Source organism: Gossypium hirsutum, chromosome D09 (assembly GCF_007990345.1).
Source record: "Gossypium hirsutum isolate 1008001.06 chromosome D09, Gossypium_hirsutum_v2.1, whole genome shotgun sequence".
NCBI classification, from domain to species: Eukaryota; Viridiplantae; Streptophyta; class Magnoliopsida; order Malvales; family Malvaceae; genus Gossypium; species Gossypium hirsutum.
In genome coordinates, this window is record NC_053445.1 from 34,269,791 (window position 1) to 34,273,027 (window position 3,237).

Sequence of the window (3,237 nt, forward strand, 5' to 3'; positions counted from 1 at the left end):
AATTGCTTTTGGTTAAAAAAATCATCATTCTTCAAAAATTTGCAAACCTAAGACCATTTGACCATCAATCTCACATGAAATGAAAGCCATGCCCAGAGCTAATAATCTACTTGGTACTAAACCAAATTTCTATTGCTTTTCATTCCATTGCAAAGGTGAAGTTGGTGTTCATCATAACCCCAAATTCTAACCAATTTGTCTTGTCTCAAGGCAGTCCCGGAAAACCATTTCACAATCTCTGCCGTTTTCCTCCTTTCTCTCCCATCCACCATTTTCACTCAAAAGAAATTTTAAGCAACCAAAATTTCCACTCCAAAAAATCCATAACCACTAACACCAAACCAAAACCCCAATTCATCCCATTGAATCTTCATCATCCCACACCCTAAACTGCCTTCTAAATCCTCCATAAACCACCACTGTTGACCCCATTAAAGCTTGAACAAGCCCTAACACCCAACCCAAATAGCAACCAAAATTTCCGCTAAACCAATCCAATGGACATAGAAAATTGAGGTTCATGCTTGTTTTTGAAATATAACAAGTACGATATGAATAATTACAAGAATCAAATTATTATAAACGGACAATATGAGTAATCACAATACAGAATCAAATCATTACATTATAAACAAATTAAGAACTGATACAATCCAAATTAAAGTTAATATACTAACTAAACTAAAACCTACTCATGGTAGTCGCACAAGAAGAAACTTGGAGGCCTACATATAAAATTATATATGATAGATCTCAAACCTGAGTATTCAATATTTAGGGCCTCCATTTTTGTGAACTGAGCTAAGACTTCATTCGCAGGGTTGACTTATTTAATATTAAATGCAGCGAAAAAGATGAACTAAAGAAGAAAGTAAAAATAATTAATAGTAATACATTTAATCTTCTTAATAAAAATAAAATTATGAAAGGAAATGAAAGAAAAGAAAAATAAAACAGCTGGTGTGGTGTGATCTAATTGGGCATTAGTTTTCTTTAAAGGTCGGACTAAAACTCTTAACATTTGAATATTTTAAGCAACTAATTGGGCATGCTTAGGTGCAAGTATACCATTTTTTTTCAACAGAAAGAGGTAGCATTTTTGTTCCTCAAAAAAGTTCAAAAATAATACTTGTAATTGAGCCTCCAAAACATCACAACAGTGAAACAAACCCAAAATTCCTACTAACTTTCCCAAAAGTCCTTTTTGAGATGTACTACATTTGTTATTAAGTAAAAGTGTTGTCAATAGTTGCTGCCAAGAGCAATATATCCAAAGTCTAATTGCAAACAATGGCGGTACGTGACATGAAGTTTTAGATCATCTAACTAAAATTTTCAGGTTTAATTTAAAATTTTCAAAAAAAATTAGATTTATTAAGAATTTTCAAAAAAAAATTTAAGGGATCTAATTAAAATTTTCAAAACTTTTATAGATCTTACGTACATTTTTCTAAAATTTGTAAAAGTCTCAATAACAATTTTTCTAATTTTTGAGGGGTCAGTGCCCCCTCTAGCTCCTCTTACATTTTGCTCTTGCATGCAAGGGCAAAGTCAGAAAAATTTTAAGGAGGGCTAAAATTAAATTGTATATTTTTACGATAGTAAAAATACAATTTCACAATTTTAATAACCTATACCTTTATAATTTTTAAAGAATTAAATCAAATTTTTATCATTTTGAAAAGTCAAAATATAATTTTATTATTATTAATTTAAAATTTTATAAATTATAAAATGACCTAAATAAAAAAAATCATTTTTGGTGGACCAGCCCCTTGCCAACCCCTGGCTACACCACTGCCTACTTGCAAGGAACGATATTATTTGGCATTATAAGTGTATACAAAGATTATTTGGTGATTAAGTTTATTAATTTATATAAGTAATAAGCTTTGTTAATAGAAAATAAGTTTTAATGTTTATATTTACGAAAAAGATGTGATTTCTATATGTGGAAATAATTTTATAGGATATTAGGAGAGAGTTTGATAAAATACCGAATGTAAAGGGCCAATTTTATCCGGCTCGTATAAAAATAAACCAAACTAAATAATAAAAATAAAAGATATCAAAATCCAAAAACAATCCATTTACAAATGTTAGGCCCAAATTTAAAACCCACTACCCAAAGCCCGATAAGCCCAAAAACCTAAATGTCTTCAGAAGGACAGAAACCCTAAGGTTTCTACGTGCCGCCGCCTCCACCTTGCCAGCGGTTTCGTTACCCGAGGTCTGACGTCTCGGGAGCCTCTCTACCCACCGTCGACTCCACCACCACCTGCAAAAAAGGGAAACACAAGGATAGAGACAAACACGCAAAGAATAGTTGCAAAAAAAATAGAGTAAAAACAGTAGAAATAAATAGCAAAAAAATAGCAATCTGATGTAACGTTCAGCTATAAAAGCCACAAAAAAACATGTATTAAAAAAAAGGAGAGAAGACAGAATCAAAAATAAACTACAACAGTTTTTTCTCTAAAGGTTTTCTTTTTTTGCATATATATTTATTTTTTTGAGTATTATATATATAAAAAATACGAAACGTCCTTACCTTTTTTTGCCGTTGTCGTAGCCTCTTCTAGCCTAGAGGGTTGTCAAACCCTTGGGGTGCGCCTGAATCCTCGTCAAGAACGATTGGAAACCAAAAGGTTTTTTTTTGCCACCAGGAACGGCAGAGCCCGTCGCTGGAGACCGGTGGCTGTCGATGGAGCACAGTGGCTCCTTTGGCCGGACATGGGAGAGGCTGGAGAGAAAAAAAGAAAAGGAACCTCTTTTTTTTTTTAAGCAGATGAAAATAATTTTTTTGTTAATATTTTTAACTTATATAATTGAAGCTAAACAATGCCGTTTTGGGGCCGACCCGAGATCCAACCCGAACCACCCTTAGGATCCGCGTGTTTTTCTTGGGTGGATATTTGAGCCTTTGATCCTTTCGCTTTTGCAACTTTTTTCAATCCAGTCTCGTTTCTTTTTTTTCTTAATTTTACCCTTAATTTTATTTTTCTTTCATTTTGGTCCCTATGGAACAACGCGCTTAGGGAGTTTGGGATAATTTCCTATTTAGCCCCTATTTCTTTTCGTGCATTTCATTTTAATCCTTATTTTGTTTTATTAATTCTTTTTTATTATTTACAATTCATACCCCTTAATTTCATTCTGATTTCAATTTAATCCTTAGTCTACTTAATTTCAATCCTTTTTATAAGTTGTTTTATTTATTATTTTATTTGTTTATTT

General features: G+C 32.2%; 1 long non-coding RNA gene across 1 annotated transcript; it reads right to left on the reverse strand.

The window, feature by feature from the left end:
- Window positions 1–2,053: 2,053 nt before the first annotated feature.
- LOC121220827 (uncharacterized) lies at window positions 2,054–2,772 on the reverse strand. Its single transcript, XR_005918040.1, has 2 exons — window positions 2,552–2,772; window positions 2,054–2,278 (listed from the first exon to the last, which is right to left on the reverse strand). It is a non-coding gene; the product is annotated as an uncharacterized lncRNA (long non-coding RNA).
- Window positions 2,773–3,237: the final 465 nt, after the last annotated feature.